This window comes from Falco rusticolus, chromosome 2 (genome assembly GCF_015220075.1).
Source record: "Falco rusticolus isolate bFalRus1 chromosome 2, bFalRus1.pri, whole genome shotgun sequence".
In the NCBI taxonomy this organism is placed as follows: domain Eukaryota; kingdom Metazoa; phylum Chordata; class Aves; order Falconiformes; family Falconidae; genus Falco; species Falco rusticolus.
Genome location: NC_051188.1, coordinates 1,911,798 through 1,927,390, shown reverse-complemented (window position 1 = coordinate 1,927,390; position 15,593 = coordinate 1,911,798). Strand labels below are relative to the sequence as shown.

General features: G+C 55.5%; 2 long non-coding RNA genes across 2 annotated transcripts; both read left to right on the top strand.

The window, feature by feature from the left end:
• The first annotated feature begins 1,001 nt into the window (after nt 1–1,001).
• LOC119143171 lies at nt 1,002–7,288 on the top strand. Its single transcript, XR_005102603.1, has 3 exons — nt 1,002–1,985; nt 3,754–4,184; nt 5,233–7,288. It is a non-coding gene; the product is annotated as an uncharacterized LOC119143171 (long non-coding RNA).
• A 130-nt stretch (nt 7,289–7,418) lies between these two features.
• LOC119143173 lies at nt 7,419–12,922 on the top strand. The gene is made up of 3 exons (XR_005102607.1): nt 7,419–7,830; nt 11,183–11,301; nt 12,426–12,922. It is a non-coding gene; the product is annotated as an uncharacterized LOC119143173 (long non-coding RNA).
• The last annotated feature ends 2,671 nt before the right edge of the window (nt 12,923–15,593 follow it).

Below are 15,593 nucleotides of genomic sequence, written 5' to 3'. Positions count from 1 at the left end.
CTGTTCACAGACAAGAGAAGACAATGCAGTATTACCATTAGATTGCAACACTACCAGAATCATTCCTGGTGTGTATTGAAGTACAACAGTAAGTCATTAGACATAGCACGTAAAAAGTGTGGAGAGGAGAGGTTTATGTATAGCCAAGCACCACTTACTCCAATTTGTAACTGACAAATCAACTGAAATTGATAAAAACCAAAATTTAACAGGTCTGCATTAACACACACAAAGTAAACGTAGGAAGATGCAAGTTTAGGCTTAAGGGTCAAATCAGTGGAGCCTTCCCTGGAGAGAGGGAGGCCCTTTCCTCTAACCAGCTCACCCCATTTGTCAGCCTACCAGGATTTAAAGATGCAACCAAAGTCAAGTTTTGCCAGAACAGCTGCTTGATTTCTAGTAGAAAAAGCCTATTCACTCAGCAGCTTTACTCCCGAAATGCATCCAGGAGTCCTTGTCGCAATTTCAGAAGGACTAGGCCAAGGGTCCTCAAACTTTTTAACCAGGGGGCCAGTGCGTGGATGAAGTGGCAGGCAGTCATCTGCGGCTGCTTGGTTTCCACCCCCAACCCCCGCCCTGGGGGGGGGCGGCCCAAGGGGGTTCTGTAAATACGGGGAGCCGGATTGAGGACCCTGGGGGGCTGTATCCAGCCCACAGAGGACCCCTGGACTAGGCAAAGACTTGCCTCGCAAAAGTACCGAGTATAACAGGAGCTTGTCTGATCTGCCAGTGTAATAGATTTGTGTCCTATACACTCTTCAAGAGTTTGTGGCATTGAAAATGCTCTGAATTCAGCCGTCCCTTTTTCCCATGAATCTCACAGCAGGCATACAGTGATGGAAAGACTATGAGAGCATCCATCCAAGAAAAGCAGAATAGCATCTTATGTGTCTCTCAGCTTCTGGAGTCACATGACTGGCAGCTTTATCCAAGCGTTGTTTAAATGGATTGTGCTCTACGTCCAGCTGCTGCTCTCCTGCTACGTCCATGGCATTGACACTCAAATCTGAAATCAGTGATGAGCAAGGAAAGCGGTCTATGAACACACATTTGTTACGGCCTGTGGCAAGCTGAGGAAGTGAAAAGACAGAATCTTTCAGCCAGCAGGGTAAGAATGTGCCAAACTGGGAGAGTGTGCACGGCTGGGGCCAAGTGACCTACAGGGAATAAAAAGCATGCTGCAGCATGCTAAATGGCCCTCCCAGGTACGGGATTGGGTTTGGTGTCCAAGAAGAACCATTTACAACTTCCAAGAAAGTGTTACCCTGAAAGGTAGACGCACTTAAGGCAAAAAGCCAAAACCAAACCCCTCAAAGCCCAGAACCATTCTCAGGAACGCAGGAGTTAAGCCTAAAATTGGTTGAAAGCTGCCTCCTACCTCTTCCCCCGCCACCCTTCCCCCTTCAACATCAGCACATTTCCTTGTGATCTCTTTTCACAAAGAAGATTGAAGTCTGCGGTCTCAGCTTGGTATCAAAGCACCACTACGTGCTTGCTGGCTACATGCTCTCATAGAAGGCTGACAGCTTCTCCGCACGAAACAGCTGAGGCTCCCAGTCTCTCTGGCCTTCCTACGCCCTTTTAAATGCGAGGAAGGTGTTGCTAGGTAGGGCCTGGCGGCCGGAAGATCTCACGCTGTATGGAAACATAGGGCCCCCCTCCAGGTAGCCAACAGCTTTTAGTTTATGATGTAAGCAGACGGAAGTGACATTGTAAACCTAGGCTATATAGTGTCGCATCGTTCAGCAATAAACGCCATTTGCCATCCACCACATTGGTGTCTGTGAGCCGATGGACCGTGTGGCCAGGGGTCGGCCGCCGTGCTGTTCCTGACCCAGGTCACCGTGTGCCTGTGAAGGCAACAAGTGGTGCCAAAACCCGGGAACAATCACCTGGAGTCGGGTGAACGGCGGCCGGAGCGGCAGGACCAGCCCAGCGGGGAGGACGCTCCCGGACCAACCAAGAGGATGGAAGCTCTTGCGAAGGTCGTATTACAGCTGCATAAGCAGTGGGGTACTGACTGTAAGCCCAAAGATTTTACTCTCGCAGTTGCGAGACTTTTGGAGCTCGGGGTCATTGACCAGCCAGTGGATATACTCCACCCAGATGCGTGGGACAAATGTTCCCGCGCTTTATGCGTTTAAACGATGTCTACTGGTAGTGGGGAAAATCTGAAAGCGTGGGGGAAAGTCGTCCAGGCTCTCCAAAAAGCTAGACACGAGCAGGAGACCTGGAAGGCTGCCAGGGATTGTCTGTTAACCACCCCGCGGGTGGGAATTGGGGCGGCTACGCGTACCTCACGCCCCCCGGCTGAGGAGGGTTCCGTCGACCCTCAAAGCCGACAGAAAGGTGACGCGCCCACTCAGCGTCCGAAAGACTCTAACATCTTCAGCTCGCCCACTGACTCCTCGGCGAACTCCTTTTGGGGCAAACTGGCTGCAGAGGCCAGGGGTGCTGAGGCGAAAGCCGAGGCCGAAAATACACGGATTGAACCAGCACCCGATATGCCCCAAGATGGCGCCGAGCAGCAAGGGGAAGGGCGGGGCGAGACCGCCCTGGCGGGAGCAGGGGGGCAGCGCTAGAGTTAATAAGCGCATACAGAGGGGAGGAGGAGAATGGGAAGGAAAAGAGTGATTGGCATGACCAAAAAAGGGAAAAGATCACGAGCGAGGGGCAGAAAGCCAATCAGAATGACCCTCCCCAAAACCGTCCTTATAAGGCAGGCGCCTCCCCAAGCGGGAGGCTGGGCGGGCAGAAAGGGAAAGAACCACCTGATTATGCAAGACAAGGGAGGGGCCGAAGCCCGACCACACACCACCAGCACCCGGCAGTGAGCAGTCAGTCGGACTCCGACTCCGACTCCGAATGGGAGAATTGGCTTGCAAATACAAAGACCAAATTATCACCACTCACGGGAAAAGAAAGACATAAGGGGACAGAAATCACGCTCACTGATTGGAGAAAAATACAAATTGCATGTGCCGATTGGGCCCCACCAGACACACTAGCATTCCCGGTCCGAGCGACGGACGGGGGACAGAGGGTTCATTCGCCCTTAAGCCCTAAGGATATACAAGCGATTGTTAAAGCAATCGCGGACAAAGGACTCAATTCTGCCATGGTCTCCACCCTCATAGATGGGGTTTTTGGGGGGGATGATTTGCTCCCATTCGATATAAAACAGACTTGTAGGTTGATTTTTGATGGGGCAGGGATGATATTCTGATTGCCGCACCATCAGGCAATCAGGTAGACCACCTGGTGACAATAATTTCAGAAACCCTCAAGACAAACGGGTTTGAAATCGCGAGTGCGAAAATTAAAAGAGGACCCTGTGTCAGTTTCTTGGGAATGGGAATCACAAGTTCTTATATAACACCTCCTCAAATAAAAATCCGTCGAACCGTTAAAACACTCCATGATATGCAACAGTTAGTGGGGTCTTTGCAATGGCTCCACAATGTTGTCCTGATCCCTCCCGAAATCATGGCCCCCCTGTACGATCTTTTGAAAGGGAAACACCCATGGGAACAAAAAACCGACGACAACAGAGGCAATAAACTCTCTCGACTTTATCGAACAACAGGTGTCATCAAACACGCTCGCCAGGTGGAACCCAGCTATACCACTCGATCTGTATGTGCATTTCACGGAGCAGGGGGGGAGTAGGAGCGCTGGCCCAAGGCCCTCCTGAAAAAGCTCAGCCAATACAATGGGTAGTTCTGGGGAAAACGTCACGTGCTTTCTCTCCAGGAGTCGAGTGCCTCGGTAACCTCATCATGAAAGGCAGAAAACTCGCCCTGACATCTGGGCATTGAGCCAGCCAGAATATACCTACCCTTTCGCAAACAGCTCCCAGCACAATCAGTGGCAATGTCAGAATATCTAGCTATAGCCCTCGCCAGATTTGGGGGGGAAGTCTGGTATGCCACAAAGCCCCCCTGGACTCAAATGCTAGCTATTGTCGACGTCGACCTTCCACGGAAAATCATGGACCGGCCCCAACAGGGACCAATGGTCTTCACAGACGCATCCTCAGCAACCTCAACCGTGGCAGCAGCATGGCAGTCGGGAGGAGAATGGCACTGCGTCAAAATGACCGATCGTGCGATCTCCGTCCAACAGCTGGAAGCAGCAGCTGTATTGCTGGCGTGCGGTCTGACCCAACAGAACATCTCAACATAGTAACTGATTCAATGTTTGTGGCCAAGCTTTGCTTAGCCATGTCAGGGCCTGGTGTGGCAACATCCACAATAGCTCTGATGCTAGAAGCAGCACTTTTTTCCCGAAAGGGCACTATATCGGTTATCCATGTCAACAGCCATAACCCAATCAAAGGGTTCTTCCAAATCGGCAACGACAAAGCAGACGCCGCTGCAAAAGGGCTGTGGACACTGAAAGATGCCCGCCAATTACATGAGTCCCTCCACACTGGAGCTAAAGCGTTAGCAAAGAGATGTGGGATCTCGGCCACTGACACGAAACATATAGTAGCTACATATCCCCACTGTCAAAAAGCACCATTGTGGTCTAGCTGAGTCAACCCCAGAGGTCTTAAAGCCTCCGAGGTGTGGCAGACAGATTTTACGCTCTGCCAATTGCTAAAACCTCGAGCATGGCTAGCAGTAACTGTAGACACATATAGCGGGGTGATCGTAGCGACACAACACCTTAAGACCAACGCTAAGGCAACCATCCAACATTGGCTAACAGCCATGGCGTGGCTTGGCATCCCTAATCAGATCAAAACGGACAACGGTCCGAATTTTGTGTCTAAATCAGCCCAGGCATTCGCTCTGAAATGGGGTATTACTCTGATACACGGCATCCCATATAATAGTACAGGACAAGCCATAGTCAAACGAGCAAATCAAACTCTGAAATCTAAATTAGAGGTATTAGCAAAACCAGAAGGTTTTACCAACGCCATTCCCTCAAGGGACCAGACATGCTTATTAGCGACAGCCCTATTAGCTTTAAACCAGTTCCCATGGGGAGACAAGGTGAATAGCCCTGCCCAGAAGCACTGGGCCACTCGAGCGCTAGAAGAAGGTCCGTACGTTATGATCAGAAATGAGCTAGGAGAGTGGGAACAAGGGTGGAAATTAGTTCTGACAGGGCGAGGGTATGCTGCGGTCAGAAAAGATAACAGAATCAAATGGTGTCCACTTAAGTCTATCAAGCCAGACCTTCAGAATAAAACTAATGAAAACTGTGAGTTTTCATCTGCAGTACCGGATCATCGGACACCCCCGTAACCCGTATACCCTGGTGACAAGAGAAGACGACAAGCTGGCAAGCGGCCTGTCCGCATCTGAGGACTCTGCACCGGTGGAGTCCAGACAACGGCGATACAGCCCCTGCAGGGGGGTCCAGCACCAGCTAGAAAGGGTCAACATCATGTTTGTAGAGCACCAACAACTGCTTTAAAAGTGTACTTGATCAGTATTTCCCCCGATTCTCCCTGGCTCTCCCCAAATATCCCAAGCCACACTCCATTACCCCCAGTCGTTTCCCAAGTGCCAATTGCTCAGTGTGCCTTATCTTTGTATATGTTAGCCTGTTTAGTTAAGCATGGGGGGGGGGGAAATGTTGCTAGGTAGGGCCTGGCGGCCGGAAGATCTCACGCTGTACGGAAACATAGGGCCCCCCTCCAAGCAGCCAACAGCTTTTAGTTTATGATGTAAGCAGACGGAAGTGACATTGTAAACCTAGGCTATATAGTGTCGCATCGTTCAGCAATAAACGCCATTTGCCATCCACACATTGGTGTCTGTGAGCTGATGGACCGCGCGGCCAGGGGTCGGCCGCCGTGCCGTTCCTGACCCAGGTCACCGTGTGCCTGTGAAGGCAACAGGAAGGCAAAGACCGGTAACATCTTGGGGGATCAGAAGGAAGTCAAGATTAACTACATTTAGAGCCCAACGCATTACCTGAAGGAATTACTACAACAGAACAAGAGGCAGGAACGATTGGTAGACAGGCAGGTAACATGCGCAGCAGCAGTACCCAGTCAGACTTGCAGGACTTGCAGTTACTTCATCCTGCAACTTTGTTTTGAATTTAGTTAAAAGGTAATCAGATTATTAATGTTCATTCTGCTTTGAAAACTTCCGGAGAAAGGCTAACGTGTGGCACTGGCATTACAGTCAGAATTCAGGTACCAAAATCACGGCAAAGCTGTGCCTTGCCAAGTGACTTCCAAAGCAGGCTCTCGAGCCTTTCAACAAGACAGTCAAGTCTGGAGTCCCAAGGGAACTCTGTGCCAGCTCTGTCAGTGCGACTGAGCTCTCTGACAAAGTACACCGCCATATAGAAATGTAAGTGGGTTTAAATCTCAGGCTCATTTACAATCTAGAAAAATGATACCACCCGACTGGACGCGCTGGTTTAAGCGCCCAGCAGGCCTGGCTGCCTAACCACGAGGGACCACCAATTCCTCCCCGGCTGTTGCCCAAGCAGCAGCGCAGCACTCGGAAGCAGCAGGCACACGGAGCCCCGTGAGCCCTCAGCAAGTACAAAAGTTATCCCTCCACAGTCAGCAGTCCGACCCACAAGCACAAGGCATACACGGAAAAATAACATCTAGACTGGCCTTCAGTTTAGCTCCCCCTGATGCGTCAACGTACAATTCCAGATGAACGCAGGTACAAAGAAAAAACAAAGAGCCCCGTTCCGCTCAGAAGCGAATCCAAAGGCCTCTTCCCCTCGGCTGCTCTGGCCCAGGAGCTGACTGTCACGACACAGGAGCAGCGAGACACCTGAGCTGCTGCCTCCCAACCCTCCCCGCTACCTAAGCGCTTGGCATTTGCAATACTTTTTAGAGAAAGACAGCAGTCAGGGCGGGGGGGAGTGGGGGGGATTCCGCTGCCGGCTATCATTCCTTTCCCTTGCCCGCAGGGGCGGGAAGAGGCTCCTGAGCCACCGCCCTGCGACAGCGTGACCGCAGGCCCCAAGGCAGCCTCTGCGGCCCGCGGGGGCCGGCAGCCCCAGCCCGCTGCCACGGCCACGGCCAGCGGCTGGGGGAAAGACAAAACCCCCGCAGACGGGGAGGGGGGGGGGGGGTGGGGCGCCCCACCGCCGCTCCTGGCCTCCTCGCTGAGGTAGCGGCGCAGCTCCGAGAAAAAAAAAAAGGCAGCACCCTGAGGAGCCCGCGGACCACCGTCACTGCCGGGGAGACGAGAACCGCCGGCAGCCCCGCCGGTCCTGGTCCTGGTCCCGCCCACCGCCAGGCCACGAGCGCCGGCCCGCCATGGGCCCCCCGGCCGGCCGCTGCCCCACGGCGAGGCCCGGGCCCGCCCGCTCACCCAGCGCGCCGCCGCACGCCTTGACCCGAAAGTCCTCCAGGCTGCCGGGGACCCCCCGCGCCGCCACCGCCACTCCCCAGCGCGCCGCGTGGCCGGAAATGAACCCACCTTCCGGGGCCGGGCCGGGGCCGCCGCTGGCCCCGCCCACGCCCGCCGGCCCCGCCCCGCCGGGCAGCGCGGCCCGGAGCCGGCCGAGGAGGGGCTGGGCTGCCGTTCCGCGCCGGGGCGGGCAGGGGCTCGGTGCCGCCGCGGGCTCCCCTCAGCCTGCCGGCCCCGGGGCTCTGCGGGGGCCGCCCGCGGGGTGCGGGCTGTGCCCACAGCGGCTGCCTGGGGGGGCTCGGTCCCGAGGCGAAGCTGCTGGCCGAGAGCAGCTGCCGCTCGGTGTCACAGCCCCCCCGGCCCGCCGCTGACCCCGCCCTGCAAGGCGCTGCACTTGCTTACAGACGCCCTGCCGAGAGCAACCGAGCAGCCCCTCCGACCGGCTGGCACAGCGACGGAGCGGAAAGCAAATCCTCGCCGGAGGGTACGCGCTGCCGGGGGCAGGTGGGGGGGAGGGAGGGAAAGACCCGCTCACTTGTTCCACCTTCCAGCCCTGCCGCGTACTCTGCACCCCTTCACTCCGGTAACACCTCACTTTCCCGTCACAGGGAACGGCTATGAACACAAGAGGTTAAATCGTGCAACAGCTCATAATGGCTTAGTTATGCAAGGAAAAACCTAGTGTGAGCTTTTCCTAAGCCACATATTTACACCACTCGTTTCTTCCTACTAAAAAAGTGCAGTCCTGCGAAGTCTCTTCTATTTTTTAAAAAAATAATTTAAAGGTGCTGTTACTAACAGATGCTTCCAAATGCAAACAGAGCAAATGCACCCCTAGTTCCCACAGCAAAACGGAATGCATCATACAGAAAGGATTTAACAGCTTGAGCCACGTGGGTGCTTTTGCATACAGAGGCAATAAGTATGAATGCCCGGGCTGCGAGTGGGCAAAGGGCAGAGCGCACGGAACCCCGCAGCCGCAGCGAGCAGCACTCCCGGGGTCCGGTGGCGTAAACTGGGCTGAGACCCGGCCCAGTGCTCGCCCGGCCGGTGCTCGGCACAGGGTTGGTGGGGCGCTGCTGCCTCCTGGCGACCAAAAGTGGGTATTGCACCCGCCCGGTTGGGGGAGCGCTGCTGCTGTGACCCGGCGGCCAAAAATCGGTGCTGCAGCCCTGGCGACGCGCATGCGCGGTGGCGCCTCCCCAGTCGGCGCTGCCGGCCGCCGTTAACGGCATCGCGATCCCTTGTTGCGGGTAGCGCCGCGGCGCCCGCTGCTGCTGCCTCCCGGTAAGGAGGCGCCGCTGCCGTCCCCCGAGCACGTTGCCAGAGCGTGCTTGTCACGGGAGTACGGAGCTGCCGCGCCGTTGCAGCCCCGGGACAAAGGCAGCCCGCGGGTGCTCGCTGCTGCAACGGCCCCGCCCCTGGCGACAAGCCCCCACCTGGGGACCGCAGGGTGCGGGGCAGCTGCGCCCCTCCACGGTTTAATTTCCCGCCCACTCGGACACGCCACGCTTCTGCCCGTGCGGAGCGCGAGCCCGGGTCTTACCCGCCGAGCGCGCATGCGCTGCCCGTAGGTTTCCGGTAACGCCACTGCGCACGCGCGATATAGTCACTGGCAAAACTGAGGGCGGCGCACGCGCGGAAGTGCTGTGACTCCGCTGGGCGGCGTTGCGGAAGCGCATGCGCATTACGAATTGGGGTTCGGGCTAGCGTTGGGGTGGGGTTTGGGGTTCCCCATCTCGCCGCAGAAAGCAGGAAGCACAACTTTTGTGGTCCCGGGGGTCCCGGTCGCTGTCCCGGTCCCAAGTCGCAAGGGTCCCGGTCCCGGGGGTCCCGGTCTAGGTCCACGCCCGGGGGGTCCCGTTCCCGGCGGTCCCGGTCCCAAGCCGCGGGATTCCCGAGCCGCGGGATTCCGAACTCGGGGGTCCCGGTCGCGGTCCCGGTCCCGGTCCCGAGCCCAGGATGTCCCGGTTCCGAGTGTACCGTTCCCGGTGTCCAGGTCCCTGTCCTGGTCCCGGCTCGGAGCCCCGGGGGTTTCGGTCCCGGGGGTCCCTGTCCCGAGCCACGGGTGTCCCGGTTCTAGTTCCGGTCCCCAGCCGCGGTGTTCCTGGTCACGGCCCGAGCTGCGGTGTCCCGGTCCCGGGGTTCCCAGTCCCGTTTCGGGCCGCGGGTGTTCAGGTCCCAGTCTCGGTCCGAGCCGCGGGGGTCCCGGTCCCGGGGGTCCCCGTCTGAGCCTCGGGGGTCCCTGTACCGAGTCGCAGGGTCCCGGTCGCAGCCACGATCCCGAGCCGCGGGGGTCCTGGTCCCAGGGATCCCGATTCTGGTCCCGGTCACGAGCCGCAGAGGTCCAAGTCCTGGGGGTCCCTGTCCCGGGCTTGTTCCTGAGCCATGGGTGTTCCGGTCCCGAGGGTCCCGGTCCCAGGTTTCCCGGTCCCGGGGTTCCGGTCGTGGTGCCGTCACGCGCCGCGGGGTTCCCGGTCTCTGGCCGCGGGGGTTCCGGTCCCGGGGGACCTGATCCTGGTGCCAGTCCTGAGCTGCGGGGTCAGTCCCAGGGGTCCCGGTCCAGGTCCTTTGCCGTGGGGGTCCCAGTCCCAGGGGTCCTGGTCACGGTACTGGTCCTGAGCCCTGGCGGTCCCGGTCCTGGTCCCGAGCCACGGGGGTCCTGGTCCCAGGTATCCCAGTCCCAGGGGTCCTGGTCACAGTTGCAGTCCTGAGCTCTGGGGGTTCTGGTCCTGAGCCACAGGGGTTCCCTTCTTGGGCGTCCTGGTGGCGGTCCCAAGCCATGGGGGTTCCAGCCCAGGTCCCAAGCCATGGTGGTCCCCGTTCCGGGGGTCCCGGTCCTGGTCTCGAGCTGCAGGGGTCCAAGTCTCGGGCATCACAGTCCAGGCCCCAAGCTGCAGGGGTCCTGGGAGTCCCGGTCCTGAGCTGCAGGGGTTCCAAGCCAGGGGGGTCCAAGTTGCGAAGGTCCTGGTCCCAGGGGTCCTGGTCCCAAGCTGCGGGGGTCCTGGTCCCGAGTCATGGGGTCCCGGTCTTGAGCTGTGGGGGTTGTGGTCCCAAGCCGCGGGGGTCCCGATTCTGGTCCTGAGCCACTGGGGTCCAAGTCCCGGTCCCAAGCTGTGGGTGTCCAAGTCCCAGGGATCCCTGTCCCAGTCCCGAGCCACAGGGGTTTCGGTCCCAGGGGTCCCGCTCCCTACATAGGGTGTCCCCTCATAGCTGAGGTCTCCAAAGTTGCTGCAAGAGGGTCCAGCTTTTGTACTATTGAATAAACAAGCTCACCTAATGGCAAATGCAGAAACATCTGGTTTCACTCTCCTCTCAGGTCCCACCAAAGCCTGGCCAGGGCTCAGGGAGGATGCGAGGGAGTTTCCTTTATCTACTGGATTTTTCTCACCAGGTTCCAAACAAGGCCAAACAGCTGGATTCACAGCCTTGGCCACCTGTCTCTAAGCAAGGAAGGATGCACTATCTCTTCTCTCAGGATTATAGTTTGTCTAAGCTACATCTTTTGCTGAGGATTGTACATAGATCACTAAGGATCATGCCTGTTTCACTCATGACAGGATACTAAATATACATATATATCTATTGTAAAAGAAGAGACTCCAACTCTTATGGGTTACTCTAGGTTTGCAGTTTTAATCGGTCCAGCAGCGTTGGGTCACCTCCGCAGAGAGTGACAAGCTTACAAGATTTTCAGCTCTACATTTACAGTCTCTACAAAGCATTACCTAATCTATTGGTTTCAAACAAGTCTTTTATTAGTCATTATCTTGACAGTCGGTTTCACAAGTTGTTCTATATCTTGACCACTTCGCTATTTTACTTTTTCTTTCAAGGATGATCACTTCAGGTTCTGCACGTCTCAGTTCTGAGTAATCACAATGGACAATCTCCACCGTCTCAGCCTCCTAGAGGTCAGGGTCTTGTGTACTTAGAAACTTCTTTGAACTGTCAGGTACAGTCTTACTAATATTAAACTTTCATTGTCTAGCATCTATTTGCCGACCGTGCTTGCAGTCGTGGTCTGAGGCTATACAGGGGACAAAGCTGAGGTGTACAGCCTACAGCAGCATTGATCTAGCATTTTTCCTCCAACATCTATACCATTCAGTTGGCAGCTCCATCTAAAGGTCAACTTTGGCTCGGGGCCTGTGGCTCAGGCCTCAGTACATCAGGCCTTCATTGATTTTTAGAACCGTCACCGAGTTTCAGGGCCTAAACTTACCTTGGTTAGCATCTTCGCCAGGTTTCAGGAATCTGAATTTCTCCCCCTAACCACCCTAACACTAAACACAGTAATTTCCCTAACCCTAAGTAACTTTAATGTCCTAAGCCTAAGTATACTAATCGACATAACCTTAATCAGTCTAACTTTAGGGGAAGCCTGCGTAGGGGGTGGGAGTGAAGCAGTGTGGAGGGGAAAGGGGAGGAAGAGACAGCAGGAGAGGAGAGCTAAGGAGAGGAGTTGGGGAGAGTGGCAAGGGCAGGAGAGGGGAGGGGTGGGGAGGGGAGAGGTGGGGAACTGAAGAGAGGGGAAGACAGGAGAGTAAAGAATAGGGGTGGGGAACAGATAGGAGCGGAGGGATTGGAGGGGAGGAGTGGAGATAGGAGAAGAGGAGAGGAGAGGAGAGAGGAGGGGAAGGGAGAGGAGGATAGCTTTCAATGAAATCAGAATACCACTTTTGGCTTTTACAGCTAGAGGTATTTATTTCAGAATTTTAACCAGAATACCTTTGGTTTGAATTACTACTATTATTATTAGTAGTAGTAGTAGTGATGTTATTATTGTTATTATTATTGTTATTGTTATTATTACTTCATGAAAACTATAGCAAAATATTTCCATCTGCTTGAAAAACTAAATGCTCTTTCATGGAGTGTTTACATTTCTTAAAGTTGTTTTATTTGTCTGGTCTTATAAAAACTGAGGTCAAACTATCAAACAGCAAAACATGCTCAAAACAACAGCATGCACACTTACACCCTCCTTTTATTCCTAAGTGCACTGTGAAATGTGCTGAGAATCCATCAGATGGCAAGATCACTACTTGATTTATCCCACATCATATTTTCTTACAGGAGAAAAAAAAATCAAGGCTATCTTCTGGGTGGATAAGTGGACTTCCAGGAATTTCTCCCGCAATGATTTGTGCATAATAAGGATTTTTTTTCCTTATCATAGGAGAAGAGCACAAAGTCAATCACAAGACAGATTTAGTGGCCAGCCTCTTAAATATCTACTTGTAGAGCAGAGGCAGAAACGGTCTAATGCCTGGCCTTTTGGCAGATCAGACTGGATATGGTCAGATGTGCCGGGGTAAATAAACTGCTGGTGCCCTACAGATGACCCACAAAAAATTTGCAATTTTCTGGCACTTTTTCACTCTTCCTTGAACACCTCTACATTACAACTGTTTTTTTTTTCTTCTCCCTTAATCGCTGTTCTTTAAGGGGTGTGGTGCTGAGAGAGGCAAGATTTATATTAAAAGACAGCTTTTTCTTTTTCCCTGCTTGTTCACAGGTTAGTGAATTACTCTATGTGCCTTCCAGGCATCACAGAATCACAGAATTGTTTAGGTTGGAAAAGACCTTTAAGATCATCAAGTCCAACTGTTAACCCAGCACTGCCAAGCCCACAACTGAACCATGACCCTAAGCACCACATCTACACCTCTTTCAAATATCTCCAGGGATGGTGACACCATGGCATCCCTGGGCAGCCTGTTCCAGTGCTTGACAACTTTTTCAGTGAACAACTTTTTTCCTAATACTCAATCTAAACTTCCCCTGGTACAACTTGAGGCTGTTCCCTCCTGTCCTGCCGCTGGTTCCTTGGGAGCAGAGACCGACCCCCCTCGCTGCAGCCTCCTGCCAGGCAGCTGTAGGGAGCCAGAAGGGCCCCCCTGAGCCCCCTTTTCTCCGGGCTGAGCCCCCCCAGCTCCCCCCGCCCCCCCAGAGCTGTGCCCCAGCCCCTTCCCCAGCCCCTGCCCGGCTCTGGACACGCTCCAGCCCCTCCGGGTCTGCCTGGGGGTGAGGGGCCCAACGCTGAGCCCAGGGCTCGAGGGGCGGCCGCACCAGGGCCCAGCACAGGGGGACGGGCACTGCCTGGCCCTGCTGGCCACGCTGCTGCTGACACCGGCCAGGGCGCTGCTGGCCGCCGTGGCCACCTGGGCACACGGGGGGCTCATGCCCAGCCGGCTGCCGACCAGCCCCCCCAGGCCCTTCCCCGCCGGGCAGTTCCCAGCCCCCTGCCCCCAGCCCGCAGCGCTGTGGGGGGCTGGTGTGACCCACGGGCAGGGCCCGGCACTCAGCCCTGTTGGGCCTCACACAGTTGGCCTTGGCACTCAGGACGATCTGCTCCATAACCTTCCCCAGCACCGAGGTCAGCCAGGCCTGTAGTTCCCTGGATGCTCCTTCTGGCCCTGCCTGCCGATGGGCACCGCACGGGCTGACCTGCCGTCGGCCGGGACCCCCCAGTTAGGCAGCACTACTGGGAGATCATGGAAAGTGGCTCGGTGAGCGCTGCTGCCAGATCCCTCAGTGCCCTTGGGTGGGTCCCACCCGGCCCCGCAGACCTGTGCGTGTCTACGTGGTGTAGCAGGTCACCGACCATTTCCCTGTGGATTATGGGGGCTTCATTCTGCTCCCCGTCCCTGTCTCCCAGCTGAGGGGGCTGGGTACCCTGAGAACAACTGGGGTCTGATTGTTAAAGGCTGAGGCAAAGAAGGCATCGAGTACCTCAGCCTCTTCCTCAGCCTGTGTCGCTATGTTTCCTCCCACGTCCAATAAAGGATGGAGATTCTCCTTGGCCCTCCTTTTGTTGCTAACGTACTCATGGAAATGGGTTTTATTGTTTTTTACAGCAATAGCCAGATTAAGTTCTAGCTGGGCTTTGGCCCCTCATTTTCTCCCTGCATAACCTCGTGACATCCCTGTAGTCCTCCAGAGCTGCCTGGCCTGTCTTCCAAAGGTCACAAATTCCTCTTCCCCTGAGCTCCAGCCAGAGCTCTCTGTTCAGCCGGGCTGGTCGTCTTCCCCACCGGCTCACCTTTCGGCACATGGGGTCAGCGCGCTCCTGCGCCTTCAGGATTTCCTTCCTGAAGAACATCCAGCCCTCCCGGGCTCCTTTGCCCGTCAGGACTGCCTCGCGAGGGCTCTCAGCCAGGCCCCTCCACAGGCCAAAGCCTGCCCTCCAGAAGTCCGCGGTGGCAGTTCTGCTGACCCCGCTCCTTACTCCTCCAAGGATCTAAACCTCTATCATTTTGCGATCGCTGTGCCCCAGATGGGCTCCAACCACCACGGCACCGCTAGTCCTTCTCTGTTCACAAACAGCAGGACCCACGGGTGCCAGCCCTTGCTGCTCCCCCACCAGCTGTCGGGAAGGTCTCTCCTACACGCCCCAGGAACCTCCTGCACCGTTTCCTCTCTGCCGGATTCTATTTCCAGCAGACACCTGACCAGTTGATGTCCCCCACAAGAACAAGGGCTCGCAGTCATGAGATTTCTCCCAGATGCTTAGGAAGTATTTCATCTGCCCCTTCACCCTGGTTGGACGGTCTGTAGCACACTCCCACCGTGGTATCTGCCGTGTTGGCCTTCCCTCCAATTCTTACCCAGAGAGACCTGACCATCTTGTCACCATCGTCAAGCTCTAGACAGCCAAAACGCGCCCTAACGCCCAGGGCTGCCCCACCGCCTCTCCTGCCTTGCCTGTTGCTTCTGAAGAGTTTATAGCCATCCACTGCAGCATTCCAGTTGTGTGAGTTATCCCACCTTTTATGGCAGCTATGTCATCGTTTTCCTGCTGCATGATGGCTTCCAGCTCCTCCTGTTTGTTGCCTGTGCTGCATGCATTGGTGTAGATGCACTTCAGTTGGGCTGTTGATCCTGCAGCCTTTTTGGGGGAAGAAGCCCTCATTCCTACATGACCATTCTCAGACGGTGATTTCTTCTGTGGTTTCTAAGACATCAGTAACCCTTGCACTTTTGCTGCTGCATGGATCTCCATCCCCTACCTCCACTGAAATGGTAGACCTCACAAGTGATTATGACATACCTAGGTTTAAGCAAACCCCTGTGCCAACACCTAAACCAAAGACAAGTCAAGCAAGGTTCTCCTCCTCCTCTATTCTGCCCTGGTGAAGCCGCATCTGCAGTACTGTGTCCAGTTCTGGGCTCCCCGGTTCAAGAGAGACAGGGCGCTACTGGAGAGGGACAGCAGAGGCTACAAAGATGCTGAGGGGATTG